Source organism: Geotrypetes seraphini, chromosome 8 (assembly GCF_902459505.1).
Source record: "Geotrypetes seraphini chromosome 8, aGeoSer1.1, whole genome shotgun sequence".
Classification (NCBI taxonomy): Eukaryota; Metazoa; Chordata; class Amphibia; order Gymnophiona; family Dermophiidae; genus Geotrypetes; species Geotrypetes seraphini.
Window position 1 is genome coordinate 72,860,375 of NC_047091.1, and position 19,524 is coordinate 72,879,898.

The 19,524-nt window shown below is 44.7% G+C and overlaps 1 protein-coding gene and 1 pseudogene across 1 annotated transcript in view; one reads left to right on the plus strand and one right to left on the minus strand.

Moving 5' to 3' along the window:
- Window positions 1-19,524, minus strand: part of NRXN2 (neurexin 2) — a 1,565,743-nt gene that overhangs the window by 1,518,063 nt on the left and 28,156 nt on the right. The window lies entirely within an intron of this gene.
- On the plus strand, window positions 9,352-9,486 carry LOC117366262 (annotated as a pseudogene).

A 19,524-nucleotide genomic window follows, 5' to 3' on the forward strand; every position in this document is an offset into this window, starting at 1 on the left:
TATTTCCTGATGTCTCAAGGGAGACCCAAAAAAGGAGACGACAGTTCCTGATTTTGAAACCAGCAGTAACCGAGATAGGAGGTGTTTTCCACTTAAGATTTCCTTGCAAGTGTGTGATTGAGAGAGAAGTGAAATAATATAACATCATATCTGAATGAGTAAGAGTCCCACTCAACAGTTAGACTGTAGTTTCTTGATAGGTTTGTTAACCTTTGGTTTTCTTTTTATCACTGAATCAATATCGGATCTCCAAATTGAAGACTTGAGATAGATTAAGTCATTTTTTTTTCTTTGTTAACTTTTATTTGACCTTATTCAATCATATTGGCTCAATCTATCTTTCTGTACAAGTGTTTAATGCTTGATACGTATTTGTGAAAATTATAAATAAATAATAAAAATAGATGCGCCCATGTATGCATGACATTAATCTGGTGTAAAATGCTTGCTCCTAAATTTTAAGCACACCAATTCAGACTTAAAGGGTATCTTGAGTGGTGTAGAATGGGTAAAAGTGAATTGATTTTCACTCTTTCAAAACGTACACAGACCAGGAAACACTCAATGGACTGACATAGATATACTTTTAAAACAAATAAAAAGAAATACTGTTTCATTCAAAGAATAGTTAAGCTCTGAAACTCGTTGTCAGAGGATGTGGTAACAGTGGTTAGCATAGCTGGGTTTAAAAAAGGTTTGGACAAGTTCCTGGAGGAAAAATCCATAGTCTGCTATTAAGACAGACATGGGGGAAGCCACTGTTTGCCCTGGATGGGTAGCATGGAATGTTCCTACTATTGGGTTTCTGCCTTCCAGACTGGCCCTGAGACGCCAGTAGGAGGTGCCAGCAGGGAAGAAGGGCCACTATGGAAAAAGGATAGCGGGCTAGATGGACCTTTGGTCTGACCCAGGCCTGGATGCACTAAAAGCATCCTTAAAATCCAGTGGGTCGCTATGGGGCCAACAAGTTGTCCGATTTCAAGTTTCGCAGAGGTCTGTCATAATCTCACCCCATCAGTCGATGGAAAAGTGACATTGGCACATGCGCAAAGCCGGCAGGGGAAGCCTGAACTGCCGAGCGGCAAAGTCCTAAAGCATCTTCCTGCTGTTCAGCTGTTCAGGGCAGGAAGACTTTTTTTTCTTTTTAATGGACACAGATGTTTTGTGTGTGTTAGACACGCACAGTATCTGACTCCATTTTTTTAAAAAAGGTCATGCTGTCCCACCAGCAATGCTCCCTTGATGACCAATGATCTTCAAGGGGGGAGGGGTTGGGAGTGTGTGAGTAGGGGTCCAGGTGGCCATGATTTTAATGGAGGGGTGGGAGTGTGGAGGGGGTTGGGTGGCTACAATCATGGGGGGGAGAGTCAGGAGTGTGGGTTTAGGGTTCAGGTGGCCATGATCTTTGCAGGGGGGGTCAAGAGCGGGGGTGGGAATGGGGGTGCAGGTGGCCACGATCTTCACAGGAGAGGGGTCAGGAGTGTGTATGTGTGTGTGGGAGGGGGTCTGGGTTTCCGAGGCAGGAGGGAGTGGGCATCCCTTCTGCCTCTCTTTTTTTTCAGGGGCTGTTGTGGCTGACTGTTGGTAATTTCAAGTCATTAGTACTGATCGCTAGATTTAGTGCATGCTTAAACGATATTAGGGCATCGATCGGAGTGTTCGTTTTAATACTAATGAGGTCGTTTGCATGGCAGAATCGGAGGCTGCAATGAACGCACGGAAAAACCCGTGGTGAGCCATTGTTGACTTTGGTCAGTAAATTATGTCTGATGCTAAACTGGTTCATTAGACGCACGGTGATTTAATGCATCTAGTGCCAGTAAGGCTATTCTCATGTTCTTATGTTCAGATGTCATTATAGAATTGGTGCTCAGCACATAGCATCAACACACCTAACTGAAGACACCAAGTTCTAGAATTGCCCTCTTATCTCGCTCACAAAATACAGAACCTTACAATCAGCAGAACCTTTTGGTTGTTCTATCACTCCACCCCATCTGATCAGACTGTGTTCACAACTCTTTTCAGGATCACAGGGCTTTCCCTATGGAATAATTTACTTCACTGCTTACATTTAGAACATCATTTCAGAAATGTAAAGCAACCATAAAAACATATCTCTTTGAAAGAAAAACCAAACAAACTGCAGAACCAAAGGCTTCCCCTATCTCAGGGACAGGCAATTCCGGTCCTCGAGAGCCGGAGCCAGGTCAGGTTTTCAGGATATCCACAATGAATATGTATGAGATGGATTTGCATGCACTGCCTCCTTGAGATGCAAATCCATCTCATGCATATTTATTATGGATATCCTGAAAACTTGAACTGGCTCCGGCTCTCAAGGACCGGAATCGCCTACCCCTGCCCTATCCTAATCAAAAGAGAACAGTCATATGGGGCTGGGAAAAGGTCCTCACTGCAAAATACTGTCCTCTTACTCCGTCCACTACCTAATTATTCCTTTGCATAATAATTTCCCCTCTTTCCTTCCTATTACTGCTGCTAATCATTTCTATAGCACTGCTTGATATATAGTACTATACACCAGGGCTGTCCAAGTCCGGTCCTCAAGATCTACTGGCAGGCCAGGTTTTCAGGATATCCACAATGAATATGCATGAGAGAGATTTGCATACCAAGAAGGCAGTGCAGGCAAATCTCTCTCATGCATATTCATTGTGGATATCCTAAAAACCTGGCCTGCCAGTAGATCGCAAGGACCGAACTTGGGCAGCCCTGCTATACACAATATAGACAAATCCTTTCTCTGTCCCTAGTGGGCTCACTATCCTCAAGGGCCACAACCCAACTGGGTTTTCAAGATTTCCACAATGAATATGCATGAGTAGGGTTGCCAGATTTTACATTCGTAAAATCTGAACCCCCCTAAACCCCCCCCTGCTGCTTGCTCTGGTCAGGCAGGAGGGCATCTGCGCATGTGCGGATTCCCCCCTGTCTGACACAATTTCAGGGGAAGCTTTTCAAAGTGCCATGTTATGAAAAGCCGTCCGGACCCCCGGACACGTTCTTAAAAGGAGGACATGTCCGGGGAAATCCATGGAATGGAAGCAGAATATGCAAATCAATCTCGTGCATATTCATTTTGGTAATCTTGAAAACCCAACTGGGTTGTGGCCATCAAGGGCTCATGGTTGCTCACTCCTGCTCTAACCTCATTTTGCTTCCATTTTGTAGCTGTGTGTTAACTTATGAAAGATTGTCTTTCCCTTATAAAGATGCATTTTGCAAATTATAAACTGCCCCCTAGATAGCAACATTTTTACAGGCAGTATATCCAAAAATCAATAAACTTGGAAACCTGGTACCACCAATCATTTTGAAATGCTAGTACCATCTCTTAGCATTAGGCTTGGATTTAGGCACCAGCCCCTTAGGTCAATCTCCAGTCCAAGAGAATTCTCCCTAGTCCCTCTCACATCCCCTCCAACAAATTTCTCATAACTTCCCTTTCAATCATATAGCTCATGGATCACTCCCCCCTCCCAGACCTCTGATCATTTCTGCCCTTTCCCTCAGTTCCCCCAGACCTCATATCAATTCCCTTCCACTGTCCCCTGCTGAGAGCACCTTAATGATCCTGTTTTCTCCGGGCACCTGGGCCCTAGGTGGGTACTTGCAAACATGGGTTCAGTCCCTATTCTCACTCGATCCACTGTTGGTGATGCCGCAGGAACTAAAGTCAAGACTTGAGGAGAGGTGGAAGATAAGTGATACAAGGTCCTCAGTTGGGGGGAGGGGGGACTTGATTGGAAGGCCAGGGTGAAGCACAAATGTGGTTGGACACCAGAGGATGCAGAAGTGATCAAAGGCCTATGTGTGGGCAAGAGAAGAGAAAACACAGGGTGCATGATGACATAAGGTTCACAGGGGAGGAGGCTAGTGATTGGAGAGACAAGGGAGCTGGAAGGGGAAATGTTCTGAGGTTTGAGATGGGAAGGTAGGGTTACCATAAGGCTCCAGAAAAAAAGAGGACAGATTGAGATATCCAGGTTTACTTCCATTGCTTTTATGGTTATGCAATATACTACAGAACAGATAATTAGGAAAGAGAATGACAATGTTCCTGTTTTATGTACTGTTTTGTTTTCTTACATGAAAGTCAATAAGTAAGGAGCTATCTTTTTATAAGGCTGGTCTTCTGAGTAGTCCCAGTCTTACAAAGATAGCTCCTTACTTATAGACTTTCATAGAAAGACTCGTCATATTTGATGGATACCAAACCATAGACTTTTATGGCTTTTGATTATCTGTATTAATAAAGTAAGTGCTTGGTTGTTTTAGGACATCTCGTTTGCCTCTTCTTGTTTGCTTGTATTGTTATATTTTTGAGGCAGATGGCTTCTTTCTCCTCTTGTTTTGCCTGATCTCATTATGTTTGTGTCAGAAGACGTGTGCTCAGCTATCAGCACATGGCTGCCTCAGCCCCTTTAGATTGCAAGCCCTCCAGGGACAAGAAAATATCTAATGTTCCTGAATGTACAACTATCCTGAACTACAACTGAAAATCCAAAATCCTTTCCCTTCCCTCTTCTCTGATCAAATACTGTAAGTGCAACACAGTAGCATAGAGAGGGTAGGAGGCGCCCGGGTGAGTGGCACACCCCACGCCCTCTTCTCCGCCCCCCTGCTTTTCCCCACCCCCACCACACTTGCGCCCTCCCTTTCCCCTGTACCTCTTTAAATCTTCGCCAGCACGAGCAGCTTCTCCAGCATGCTGCTCGCACCGGCGTTGGCTTTCCCTCTGATGTCACTTCCTGGCCCCTCGGCCCGGAAGTAATTTCAGAGGGGAGCCAGTCCACCACGAGCAGTAGGCCAGAGAAGTCACAGAGGTACAGAGTGGGGGTCGGGGTGGAAAAGCGGGTGTGAGCATTTCATAGGGGGTTGGAGAGGTGCCGATGCCCCCACCAAGACCGTGTCCGGGACGGTCCGCTTCCCCTTACTACACCACTGGTGCAACATACAATATGTGCCCACAGCCCTTGAGATAGCCTGTGTCTCCTGTTCTAAAATTATCCTGAAAGAGTCTGACAGTGGAACGACAGAATCCACAGAAGACATTCAACAAGATGGAGGGGGGAAAGATGAAAAAAAGCTTGGGAAGAAATTGCTGCTATGCAATTCATGAAAGAAAACATTTTTTTTCAAAGGAAGAAAAGAACAGCTGCAGAGCCTCCTACTCGTCAGCCCTCTGCGTGGGGCCCGAAGCGTCCAGGCACTGTTTCTCAATTCAAATGAGGTTACAGAATTCAGAGAACCTTGGAAGACTGCACTTCAGTGGCGAGCTGGGGGGTTTGATAAAGATTTGTTGAAAGACTGTTTGGGTTTCAGTGCTGCTGGTGCACACACCCTACTGCAGGCTCCTGATAGCAGAGACTTTGAAATAATCAGGTCGATATTTAAACTCTGCATTTGACTTTTTTTTTTTTTTAACATCAGCCCTGGAGTTTAAATATAGTCTGGATATTCAGCATCACTATCCAGATAGTGGGTGGCTCTGAAAAAGTGAATACATCAGTCGGTGTTGATATTATGGGGACAATTCTTTAACTGGGTACCTGTGTTTAAATGCTAGTCCAACGTGTGAACATACAGAATACGGTCAATTTCAAGGGATGCGCGCATATAGAAACAAAGAAACATGATGGCAGATAAAGACCAAATGGCTCATCTAGTCTGCCCATCCACAGTAACCATTACACTTCCCCCTCCCCATTCGCGGTTTCCTCACTCGCGATTTCACATAATCGCGATTTTTTTTTGAGGGGAGGGGGAAACCCCCCCCCCCATATTTTTGCCTTCCCCCCAGCATCCTGGCTTTACCTGGTGGTCTAACGGGCTTTCGGGGCAGGAGCGATCTTCTTACACTCCTGCCCCGTGTAGATCACCAATAGGAAATGGCTCCCATCAGCTCCCGCCATAGTCTCAAGAGACTACAGCAACTCACAGCAGCCATCTCCTATTGGCGATCTGCACGGGGCAGGAGCGTAGGAAGATCACTCCTGCCCCGAAAGCCTGCTAGACCACCAGGTAAGGCCGGGATGCCGGGGGAAGACGGGAGGGAGGCGGGGGTGGGTTGGAGCTGGATATTCGCAGTATTTCCCTATTCGCGGTCCGGCTCTGCCCCTATCCCCCGCGAATGACGAGGGAGATTTGTATCTCTTTCTTTCTCCGAGAGATCCCATGTGCCTATCCCAGGCTCTTTTGAAATCAGACACAGTCTCTTGTCTCCACCACCTCTTCTGGGAGACTGTTCCACGCATCTACCACCCTTTCTGTAAAAAAGTATTTCCTTAGATTACCCCTGAGCCTATCGCCTCTTAACTTCATCTTATGCCCTCTCATTGCAGAGTTTTCTTTCAAATGAACAAGACTCAGACTCATGCGCATTTACATTACATAGGTATTTAAACGTCTCTATCATATCTCCCCTCTCTTGCCTTTTCCTCCAAAGCATACAGATTGAGATCTTTAAGTCTGTTTCCGTACGCCTTATCACGAAGACCACACACCATTATAGTAGCCTTCCTCTGAACCGACTCCATCCTTTTCATATCTTTTTGAAGGTGCGGCCTCCAGAATTGTATACAATATTCTAAATGAGGTCTCACCAAAGTCTTATATAGAGGCATCCTTTTTCCTACTAGCCATACATCTCCCTATGCAACCTAGCAACCTTCTAGCTTTCACCGTCACCTTTTACAACCTGTTTGGCCACCTTAAGATCATCACATACAATCACACCCAAGTCCCGCTCTTCTGTCATGGCAGCAAAGTAAGCACGATGCTCTAAGGTCTCATGTACGTGGCATAGTACATAGAAACACGATTGCAGATAAAGGCCAAATGGCCCATTCAGTCTGCCCATCCGCAGCATCCACTATCTCCTCTCCCTAAGAGATCCCACATGCCCATCCCATGCTTTCTTGAATTCAGACACTCTGTCTCCACCACCTCTACCGGGAGACTATTTCATGCATCTACCACCCCTTCTGTAAAAAACTATTTCCTTAGATTACTCCTGAGCCTGTCACCTCTTAAGTTCATCCAAGGGGGCATTCACATGGATGAAGCATGGGCAGGGCTGACACTCACACACCCCACTTACAGAATACTGTAAATTAGGAGTAGCCTATTGGTTAATCCAGTGGGCTGAGAACCTGGACAACTGGGTTCAGTCTCTACTGCAGCTCCTTGTGATTCTGGGCCAGTCACCTAACCCTCCATTGCCCCAGGTGCAAAAACTTTGATTTTTAGGACCCACTGGGAGCAGAGAAAGTACTTGCATATAATATACGAGTATGTACACTGCTTTAGTTGTACCATAGAAAGGCGGTATAGCAAATCCATAACCCTTTGCCTTAATCCTTGTAAATTATGCACGCTTTGTCTCATATTGCAGCTATGTTTCATCTAAAGCTGGTATAACACTCGGGTGCATAAATGTAAGGAGCACAGGTACCAGGTCTCGCTAGTATTCTCTAACACAGGGGTGTCAAAGTCCTTCCTCGAGGGCCGCAATCCAGTCAGGTTTTCAGGATTTCACCAGTGAATATGCATGAGATCTATTAGCATACAATGAAAGCAGTGCATGCAAATAGATCTCATACATATTCATTGAGGTAATCCTGAAAACCCGACTGGATTGCGGCCCTCGAGGAAGGACTTTGACACTCCTGCTCTAACAGAACCTGGGTGCCCAGATGCCATTAGAAAACAGGCTGTCACTGCGTGCCATCAGGGTGCCTAAAAGGAGGCACCCACTTATAGAATTATCCTCAAACAATTAGCAGCAATATTTAGTCCTGCAATCTAATTGACTAGGGCAAGCTTTTTGCTCTCTGACGGTTTCCAAATAATTATCTGCATACTGGGATTGAATACCTCTGCTACAAAATCCTGAGTAGTGTAGAACGGGTACAAGTGAATCGATTTTTTAATCCATCAAAAATGAAAAAGACTAGGGGACACTTGATGAAGTTACAGGGAAATGTTTTTAAAACCAATAGGAGGAAATATTTTTTCACTCAGAGAATAGTTAAGTTCTGGAATGCGTTGCCAGAGATTGTGGTAAGAGTTGTTAACGTAGATGGTTTTCAAAAAGGTTTAGACAAGTTCCTGGAGGAAAAGTCCATAGTCTGCTATTGAGACACACATGGATTAGTAGCATGGAATGTTGCTACTATTTGGGTTTTTGCCAGGTACTAGTGACCTGGATTGGCCACTGTGGAAAAGGATACTGGGCTAGATGAACCATTGGTGTGACCCAGTAGGAAAGATTAGGTTCTTACCTTGGTAATCATCAAACATATCACAGATAATTAAGTTTAAACATCTGCAATGCATAACGAGGTGAAAAACAAACAAGTCACCAACTTGAGCGCAACCTGTACTAAGAATGTGGGAGATATGTATAGATACCCCCGGATACTTGAACTCGGTAGCCAATGCCTCTATTCTTGTCAAAGCTGGACCGAAGAAACAAGATGTCTGATTGTCAGGTCTTATTGAGCCAGGAAGCAGGCAAATTCACAGCTGACAGAGCAGGCTTCAGCAATAGAGTGTATGTCTACTAGAAAGAAGATTATTGAGGTATGAACCTAATTTTTTCCTTCTAGTGTGATAGACACTCTATTCTTGAACACATGAGATGTAACAGAGCAATCCCTCAAGCTTAGGGTGGGACAGATGAGCCTGCTGCCAGAATTGAAGATCCTAATGTGAGTCATGTTTGGCCGCCACGTCTACTTTGTAAAACTTTGTGAACATATGCAGAGAAGACCAAGTTGCGGCTCTACATATCTCTTCTGGGGAAACCGCAGAGGATTCCGCCCTCAAGGAAGCAACATATCTGTGAATGTGCCTTCACAGATATGGGTAGACACGTTCTACTTCCGATATAGGCAGAAGAAATGGCTATAAGGATCCACTTTGAAATCATTGCTTTCAATGCTGCCCAACCTTTACGGGTTGCTCCAGCCAGCACAAACAGATAATCTGACAATTGAAAGTTTTTCGTAACTTCTAGATACCACAGTAAGAGTCTGCGCACATCCAATGATTTTAATACCCAATCATGTTTTCTCAAATCAGAGTGTGTGAAGGCAGACAAGTGTACTTCCTAGTTGATGTGAAAGCTGGAAATCACTTTTGGCAAGAAAGATGGGACTGTGCACAAGGTCATGCCTGAGTCCATAATCCTAAGGAAAGGATCTCTGCAGGACAAAGCCTGAAGTTCCAACAATAAATGGGCAGAGGTGATTGCCACCAAAAAACACTGTCTTGATGGTAAAATCCATCAAGGAAGCTTGGTCCTAGGCTCATAGGGAGGACATAGCTGATATGTCTCTTATCTAGAGATGATATATTAAATTGATTTTTGGAACAGGGAGATGGAATAGGAGCTTGCTTCATCCACTCCACATATCAACCTGGTATTGCAGTATCTCCAGAAATGGTGCACCAAAAAAAAAGGGCCTTCGCACTGGAGGGTGGAGCCATAATGCACCCTTCAGAAATCTGGCTACATAAGGATATGCAGCAAGGGTGCTCTTATTGATCCTGGGTCCAAAGCAAGAGAGCCTAGCTTTCATGGAGCATACTGCTAAAGCCCTTTTCTAGACCATCCTTGGAGAAAGGCGAGTACCACCGAGATCAAAGCCAAATTCTGGTCTTCATTCCTCTGAGCGCGCCAAATTTGGCCTTCACATATACTGCTACAGTTGTCTTTTTCCTACACCTCAGAATGGTGGAGACCATTCCATCTGAGTAGCCTTTGCGCACTAGCACTGCGTGTTCAAGAGCCATGTCATAACACCACAGCATTCCGGATCCTGAAGGGTAATTGGGCCCTGCATGAGTAGCCAGAAATGACAGGGAAGTGTGAGACTTTGATCTTGTTGCAGATGGACCAGATCTGTACACCACGAGCGTCTCAACCAGTCTGGTACCACTAGAATCATCCTTCTCTGGTGCACCATGATCCTGTGCAGAAGTCAGTCTATCAAGGACCACAGAGGAAGGCATATAAAAGACTTGTGTTTGGCAAGGGTTGAACCAGGGCATCGAGATCTTTGCTTCCCAGCTCGCATCTTTGATTAAAGAATTGATTTGCCTTCTTGTTGGTAGCTGACACCATCAGGTCGAATGTCTGTCCCCTCTACTTATTCACTATGCAGGTGAAGGTTTCCTGGGACAAGGACCACTCCCCTGGATCCAGGGTCTTCCCCAAGAACTGGTGGTAGTGCTTGGAGGTCTAAAAATTACCCCAACTAGACCCTCTAGGGCAGTGGTTCCCAACCCTGTCCTGGAGGACCACCAGTCCAATCGGGTTTTCAGGCTAGCCCTAATGAATATACATGGAGCAGATTTGCATGCTTATCACTTCCATTATATGCAAATCTCTCTCATGCATATTCATTAGTGCTAGCCTGAAAAACCGATTGGCCTGGTGGTCCTCCAGGACAGGGTTGGGAACCACTGCTCTAGGGCCTTGAGGTCTGCTGTCTGACAACAATTGTGGCTTATAGTGCTGCACACTGGCCATAAGATCATCCAGGCTTTTCCCAAAAAGTAGCTGTCCCTTCAATGGCAGTTTATTCAGGGTCACCGTTGAGGAGGAAACCCCACCCCACTGTCTGATCCATAGCATCCTGCGGGCAGAAATGGAGAAACCTGACATTTTGCTCACGACTCTGAAAAGGTCACAAAATCCACCCCAGTCATTAAAAAACTGGAGATCTCTGTCAATGATAGTGTCCGAAAAGTGAAGCAATTTAGAGTGGAAATCTCAGGTGACAAAAAACGCCACTGCGGCTGCTTCTAAACCTGAGGCCACGGCCCCAAAAGGCCTTTTATACATAAAATCTAATCTGTGGTCCTGGGCATCCTTCAATACCATGCCACCTTCACTGGGAAGAGAGGTACGTTTGGTAACCAGTGCCACCAGTGAATCAGCCATTGGGGGGGAACAAAAAGCTGGTTAAATTCAGCATCCATTGGATAGAGCTTTCCACCCAAAGGGGTCTCTCTGGTACCTCCCAGTGATCCGTAAGCATTTTCACGTTTTATTTTTTATTCAGTCACAATATCATTATTTCAAAGCGATTTACAAATAAAAGGTGTCCATCCTATTTACAATACATTGACGACAAAAACCATTACAAATCTACACATTGGATGATTTGCGAGAAAAAGTATCATCACAAAAAAGAGATGTGAAGGAAAGCAAAAGGTCTGTGCTTTGGTGCAGCTCTTAAACGACAGAGGACTAAGAAACCTCTAGCTTCAATTCTTGGAGAAATTCTGTGATCATCCCCATGAGCGCTGAAGGTTTAAACAGTTGGGTCCTCACCAAGGTCCGGAGCCTCTCCCAAATCTAGATCCTGCCCTCCCAGAAATGCAGCAGCATCTCCAGCTATAGAGGACTCAGACTGGGTCATTTTTGTCCAATTCGTCTACTGAATGCATTTCCCCAACCTGCACATGGCACTGTTGCTGGGGAACTGCGCTCTTGGGGGTGGGGTGCGGGAACTACTGGTACTAGCAGGGCCGTGATTCCACAGGGTTCCGTGTGGTCCTTGTTAATCATATAAGCCTCAAACATCATATTAACAAATTTAGGGGGACCCCTGATATCCAGACTGCCCCTGCGAATGCTGTTAACTCCAGTCGTATTGCAGCTGCATTTCGCCGGGGCACACTTGCGCTGCTCCCTGGATCAAATTTAGACTTTTTTTTCCCATTCCTCAGACCGACTGGGTATTAACACCCCATGAGGAACCAGAGGGAGCTAAACCAGTGACTCCTGCCCCCACCCCCCTATGCTACATGGCATGTGGAACACTGATGCATCTCAGATTGCTATCCACCACAAATAGGGCATGAATCCAAAGTATCCTGGCCTGAGGAATCCATCCCACCTGTTTTTAAGCAAAAATGAGGTGTTTTGAGGCAGATAGAGGCTTTTAAATTCAAATCAGGAAATCCAAGATGGCCACCACGGAAGCGATTTTAACGCCAAAATCGGCCTGGGGAGCTACAATGAAAAATAAAAAAATAGCGATTTTAAAGGTGGGGGAACCTATCTCTAACCCCACAACCCCCAAAAATTTGATTTTAAGGACCCCTCTGATTTGGTTGTTAGGCTGTCAGCCTGTTGTTACTCACTGTACCATGCTGTGTGCTGAAAGCTGCAAGAATGGTGAGAACAGTGAGAACCTCTGCTTCAACAAGCCTGGAATCCAGACTGCTTGCGTCTTCTGACTGCCTCTCAGGCCCAATGAACTGGCTGGAGATCTCAACCCCTACAAGCACATCGGGGCAGTCAGCCCCAATCCTGGAAAAAGCTGCCATGGAGCCACACAGCCTTCTCTCAAGCCCACTTTGGACGAACCTGGGGCAAGCCTTGCTCCCATGGGAATGGCCCTTAAGCCCCCAAATTGTTGAGAAAAAGTATCACCACAAAAAAGAGATGAGCAATTTTCAAAGTACAAGTACACATAGGGTTACCAGACGTCTGGATTTGCCCAGACATGCCAAGGCGTCCGGATAGCTTTTAAAAACCCAGCACTTCCAACTCAGGACCGTGTCAGGAGGGCATGCGCAGATGCCCTCCCAATGTGGCTCTGAGTTTGAAACAGGTTGGGGGGACTATTGGGGGGGGCGTCACTGGAGCAGAATGGGGTGTGACTCGGGCAGAATGGGGTGGGGCTAGTTAGAACAGGGCAGGCCTGGAGGTGGGATCATGGGTCTGGATTTTACAATAATAAAATCTGGTAACCCTAAGTACACACACAAATTCAGTTTAAAAATTATGGCAAAGTAAATAGTGAAAAGTAACCACAGACTTTGCAGATATACAAATGTAGCTGGATGGAAAATAGTATACACTACGAGCGGCATAATAAAAAAAAAAATAAAGTCTAAGTTCGTTTTGGGCCTAGGGCACTCACTACTTGCCCAAAGTTGGCAGTATCTAAATTCTATTCTCGAAAAATACGCCCAAAATTTTTTTTTTCGACAATCATAATTATGCGTCCAGCCATAGAAACATAGAAATAGACATCAGATAAGGGCCACAGCCCATCCAGTCTGCCCACCCTAATGACCCTCCCCTACCTTTGCCCTGTGAATAGATCCCATGTGTCGATCCCATTTGGCCTTAAAATCAGACACGCTGCTGGCCTCAATCACATGTAGTGGAAGACTATTCCAGCGATCAACTACCCTTTCAGTGAAAAAGAATTTCCTGGTGTCACCTCGCAGTTTCCCGCCCCTAATTTTCCACGGATGCCTTCTTGTTGCCGTGGGACCCGTGAAAAAGAAGATATCTTCCTCCGCCTCGATGCGGCCCGTGAGATACTTGAACGTCTCGATCATGTCTCCCCTCTCTCTGCGCTCCTCGAGCGAGTATAGCTGCAATTTGTCTAGCTGTTCTTCGTAAGGGAGATCCTTGAGTCCCGAGACCATCCAGGTGGCCATTCTCTGAAACGACTCCAGTATCAGTACATCCTTGCGATAATGCGGCCTCCAGAATTGCACACAGTATTCCAGGTGGGGTCTCACCATGGATCTATACAACGGCATAATGACTTCCGGCTTACGGCTGACGAAACCCCTGCGTATGCAACCTATGATTTGTCTTGCCTTGGATGAAGCTTGCTCCACTTGATTGGCAGCCTTCATGTCCTCACTGACGATCAGCCCTAAGTCTCGTTCTGCTATCGTTCTTGTTAGGATCTCACCATTAAGGGTATAAGTCTTGCATGGATTTTGGCTGCCCAGGTGCATAATTTTGCAGCCCAGTACCCCATCATGTGTTAAGATTTACCAGTAATTGGTTAGTGCTGCTGAAAATAACCAGCTAGCACTGAACTGAAAACCAGCTATTTTGGGGCCAGCAAAATGATGGACTGGCCACCCAGATATGGCAGCAGAGTAGTGGGGCACCTTACAGGGCACTGCTGTGAACTTCACAAAAAGGTTGCTACATAAACATCGCATCAGAACTCCCTTATAAGTCATGGTGAGCCCCCCAAAATCTACTATACCGACCTGTCTACCGGCCCAATAGCCCTTATGGCTACGCATGGACTGGTGTGCACAGCCCTGCTACTTCTGGGAGGGTTTCTTGGAAGTTCGGTACGGCTGGAGGGAAACTTATGGCATTAGTGTGTTGCCAGATATTTGGGCTTGGCAGTACTTCACTGAACGTTCCAAACTTCAGTATGATGTTTTGGCTCTTTTTGTGAATTCCAAGCCTCATTCTGGCGCTCCAATAGCTTTTCTCAGTAGTTACCATCTACCGGTACTTCTTTCTGCAGGTGCTTTAGAGTGCTTTGTTGTGATCCCCTATGGCCATCAGTTAATTTTTTGCTGCTCAAGCATCATTAGCGTCGGCCGGAGGGACACGGTGATGTGACGCATTGGGGCCGAGGACGTGTTGGTTAAAATTGTTCTTCATTTAAAATATTGTATTGTTCTTTCATGGTTTTTATTGCACTACAAATATGATACGTGCAGTGTGCATAGGAATTCATTCATGTTTTATTATTTTCAAACTATAGTCCAGCCCCCAACAGTCTGAGGGACCGTGAACTGGCCCCCGGTTTAAAAAGTTTGAGGACCCCCTGCTTCAAGTTCAAGTTTCAAGTTTATTTAAAAATTTGATTTGATCGCATTATCATATTACAATGCGATTTACAAATAATAATAACATTAGGATTTTTTTTTTTTAAACATAATTTTTAAACTATGACACTACAGGACACAAGAGGAAGACAGGTTTAATTACAATTCATAAAACAATAAAATGAACATAGAGGTTAAGACAGTAGGATGGGAATTGTTACCCTCTTAATTTTCATTTACAGGATTTTAGTCCACTATAGAGTGTTTGAGTTTTATAGTATTCAAGCAGCTCAGTTGAAAGCGTCCTTAAAAAGCCAGCTTTTTAAGAGACCTTTGAACTTGCTAAGTGATTTTTCTTCCCTAATATAAATTGGAAGCTTAAGGGAATAGTTTGGAATTGGACTTTGTTTTGCAATGGTTGTGCTTCACTGTTTTAAGAAAGTGCCTCATTTTTCACTTTGAGAAGAGTAAAGTTCATGTTTGGAGTTTACAGATCATTTTGGAGAGAAAGGTGAGAGTGAATTGTCTGGTGCTTGCATGCTGTAGGGGGACACTCGATGAAGTTACAGGAAAATACTCTTCAAACCAATAGGGGGAATTTTTTTTTCACTCGGAGACTAGTTAAGCTCTGGAACGTTGCCAGAGGATGTGGTAAGAGCGGATAGCGTAGCTGGTTTTAAGAAAGGTTTGGACAAGTTCCTGGAGGAAAAGTCCATAGTCTGTTACTGAGAAAGACATGGGGAATCCACTGCTTGCCCTGTATTGGTAGCATAGAATATTGCTACACCTTGGGTTTTGGCCAGGTACTAGTGACCTGGATTGGCCATCGTGAGAGCGGGCTACTGGGCTTGATGGACCATTGGTCTGACCCAGTAAGGCTATTCTTATGTTCTTAAGTTGGTCCCAGCTTTGAGCCTAACAAATAAAAATAATTGTGTGCCCCAGCCAGCATCCAGACAGACAATATTATAATAATTCTCTGGAAATTAAACCTTTAAGATGGGGCAGACTGACAGTGATCTGGTCCCCTAACTACCCATTTAAAATGATTAAACTAGAAGGAAGCTAGAGGAGAATGGGCCTCCTATTGCTGTGGGCCCTCGGATTCTGCTCTATTGTCCCAATGGTCAGTCTGTTCCTGCCTTTAAGGCAGTGATTCTCAAATTTGTCCTGGGTAGGATTACCAAATGTCCGGGAAAACCCAGACATATCCTCTTTTTAGAGGACATGTCCAGGTGTCCAGACGGACTTTCCAAACCCGCCAGTTTGTCCGGGTTTTGGAAAGCCCCGCCGCATCTGGACGACCTCTGAGCATGCGCGGATGATGTCGCACGCATCTGCGTATGCTCGGAGGCCCTCCAGACCTGGCAGGAAAGAAGAGACGAGGCTGTGTGGGGGTGGAATGGGGTTGGGGGTTTGAGGCGGAATAGGGTGAGGCCTTACGACCGGGATTTTACCATTTTAAATATGGTAACCCTAGTCTTAGGGGCTCCCCAATCAGTCAAGTTTCCAGGATATTCACAATGAATATTCATGAGAGAGATAGGCCTGTACTGTTCCACTGCATGCATGAATATTCATTAGGGTCGATATTCAAAGCGATTTAGCTGGCCAGAAATGTTTCCGGTTCAGTAAAATCGCTTGTTCAAGACTAATGGCTAATTTTTAGAGGTTAGGAACAAACAAAAAGCAAACCAACAGACTTATACACTATCAATTTATTGTATAAGTCTGTTGGTATGCTTTTTGTAATTTCCTAATTATGGTCTGCAGCCCAGTACCTCATCATGTGTTAAGACTGACCAAGTTCTATGGGGATTTGGTTAGTATTTTTCCTGATGTCTCAAGAGCCACGCAGTTTAGGAGAAAATAATTTTTGAAATTGAGAACTAGAGTATTGGCACTCGAGGCATCCTTCTATTTAAAATTTCCTTGTAAATGTTTGGTTAAGTTACAAGACGCTGAATTTGTTTTCTGGGATCCCATTCAATTGCAACAATTTTTATCAGCTCGTGAACAGAAGTTGAGATCTTTTCTTTTCCTTTCAAAATTTTTTTTACCTTGTCTTCTTTCATTCTTTGATGATAAATTTAGGTTGGAAGTCAGAGTCCTAATTTAGTAGGGAATGATTTGGGTTCATTGGAATTCAACCCATTTCTTTGTTTTCCTTTAAAACTAAGTTTGTTAAATATGCAAATATGTTTCCCCATTTAGAGGGCTTGTAAAGGATTGTTTTTGTATTATTTGGTGTATTGGAAATTTGTATTGAAAATTCCTTTTTTTCTTTGATATCTTTTGATATTGTAAATGTATTAAATTTCATAAATAAAAAAAAAAAAAAAAAAAAAAAAAAAAGACTTACCGGTAATTGGTTAGTGCTGCTGAAAATAACCAGCTAGCACTGAACTGAAAACCAGCTATTTTGGGGCCGATTAAGTCCAATACGCCAGGTTAACTGCATAAAACTCAGTCCTATCTTTAAGCGGTAACCCAGAGCTGATTACATGCTGAATATTGCACTTAACTAGCTATGCAAAAGCCAGCTCCAGAAACCCAGAAATTGTAATGGTAGTGCCCAGAGATGACTTGGTATTGAATTTCTGGTTTTAATGCCGGCAGCATTGTGCCTTTCCTGAAGACCTGACTGGCTAGGGAGCCCCCAAGACTGGTTTGAGAATCACTATGTTAATATTCTAACCATTTACATATGTAATGCAGTCGCAAAGATGAAGCCCCTAGGTTAAAGAACTGTTCTTCACGTGTCCGTGTACACCTGTTGGACTCAGCTGTTTATTGGGAAGGACTATGAGTGATGCCTTCACAGCCCAAGAGGCATTAGCTCAGCATATAATAAAAGAAAATGCTGTTTGGGTGGACCTGTAGTGTAGAGTATTAGAGTTCCAAATGTGAACAAGGCATTGGGTGCAATTTGCCTTTGTTCGGAGGCAGGCCATAACCAAGCGTATGATTTGGAAATGAACCAATTAAAGAAATTAAAGAAAGATAGAACAATTAAAGAAAGATAGAACAAGAACCCAAAGAAGGAACATTTGTCTAAAGCAGGAGCATTCAACTGTGGTCCTTGCCAGGTCGCGTTTTCAGGACTTCCCACATGAATGGGCATGTGCTCTATTTGCACACTATGGAAGCAGTGCATACAAGCAGATCTCATGCAAATTCCCTGTATACACAAAAAGCTATTTACTATATTAATATTTATTCAAAATATTTTTTACAAAAATTATACTTAGAATGACTTATCAATTCCACACAGTAATATATAAATCACATTCATACAACACCACCTATCACATTTAGAGACCCTCCCCAATGATTCATTCACCCCAAAATCCGCATTGCTTGCTTGTCTTACTTTCCGTCGATGAGGGGGGAGGCCCACGTTGCCGATTGATGCAGGAGGGGCCCATCGCCGTTTGGAAAAAACAATGTTGATGCCCTCCTTCATCGGGCCCTCCTGACCATTTCGGGCCCTAGGCACGTGCCTACTTGGCCTATTGGTTAATTCTGCCCTGGTTATCTCCTAGGAAGAGCTCATGCAGTACTGCAAGATAGCCTCCTGATTCAGGACTAAGTGACACTTTTGTTGCCATATTGAAGAAGATTGCTTTTATAACCATTTTGGGCTTGATTGCCTTCATTGGTTGATTATTGGATTCCTGACAAGGGCAACTATGCTGAAACATAGCCCGTGCTGAGTCTGTACCTTTCAACCATTATACATCATAAGATGTTTTACAGTAAAAGTTTTTACCTTGGAAAATCTTGGATCATCATTTTTTTTTTTCTGTTGTAGTCATTCCCACTGTGCTTTTCTGCCACTTTTTGTGTTTTGTGGGGATTGTATTGTTTCTCCTTTTTGTGGCATAATAAGAGTAGGAGGCACTCGGGGTGGTGGGGCCCTGGCACCCTGCTCTCCATGCCCCCAACTCCTTCTCGTCCCTCATTCCACACTTGTGCTCACCCTCTCCCCATACCTCTTAATCTTCATCAGTGCGAGTGGCTTCTGCAAGCATGCTCCTCATGCAAGTGTTGGATTCTCTCTGATGTCACTTCCTGGTCCCGTGACCCGGAAGTGATTCCAAGGGAAACTAGGCTGACGTGAGTAACAGGCAGAAGTTGCTCACACCAATGAAGATAATACGGAGGTACAGGTGGGGGGGAGGGGTGGCATGGTGTGGCAGGGTGGAGAGGTGCCAGAGCCCCTGCCGAATTGGCACCCAGGGCAGTCTGCACCCCCCTTACTACACCACTGGTGGTGTAAATTAAATTACATTAATGTCTTCTATATTCTGCAAAAGCGCATTGCCAGCCCATGGTTTTAAAGGGCAGAAGAGGGCAGGAAAGTTGGTAAGGAAGTGAAGCAACTGCTCCTCAGCAGTCGCTTCACTTAGGATCAGCAAGCCTTCTTGAGTTTAGTGAATTGCGTCCTTCCTACTTTGCATGCCATTTCCCCTCATTTGCATGCGCGGTTCGGATTGGGTCGGAGGTTGATCGGCCAGGAGGTTAGTGAATGGGGTCGGAGGAAAATCGTGTCGCAAAGTGGTCGGGACACGATCGGTGTCCTTAGTGAATCTAGCCCAATGTATACTAAGGGAACTGCGAGTCACAGGAACAGGTACAAAAGCTGGAACCAAGGAAGATGCTGTCAGGATTCACACAAGAAGTGAATCACACCTAGGGCTTCTATTCCTAGGTGTTTATAACTTGTAAATGTAAGTGTTTATTTTCCAGCTAATTAGGGACTATTTGAGAATACAAACACATCAGTATTTTCACGCCGTCAGTACTATTGCTGGGTACTATTTCCCAGTGGAATCAAATACGATATGTGGTCCACTGAGTGAAAAGGTACCA